Genomic DNA, 249 nt, shown 5'->3' on the forward strand with positions numbered 1-249 from the left:
TGTAATTGGGTTTCATTCTGCTTTTTAGTATCCTGTTTTCACACTCAGCTCAGTGACCACAGTGTCTTTCATTATGACTGGAAAATGTTAATGACCAAATACTTGACGCCAAGTGCAGTCTACATTGAAAGACAAGTTTGAATAAATAGTTGACTTAATACGGTCTTAAAGTCAGACAATATGATGAAGCAACATTTCAAATCATACATTGCATTATTATGCAAAACTATTTCTTTTTCACGTTGTTCA

This window comes from Galeopterus variegatus, unplaced genomic scaffold, assembly GCF_000696425.1.
Source record: "Galeopterus variegatus unplaced genomic scaffold, G_variegatus-3.0.2 Scaffold15286, whole genome shotgun sequence".
In the NCBI taxonomy this organism is placed as follows: Eukaryota; Metazoa; Chordata; class Mammalia; order Dermoptera; family Cynocephalidae; genus Galeopterus; species Galeopterus variegatus.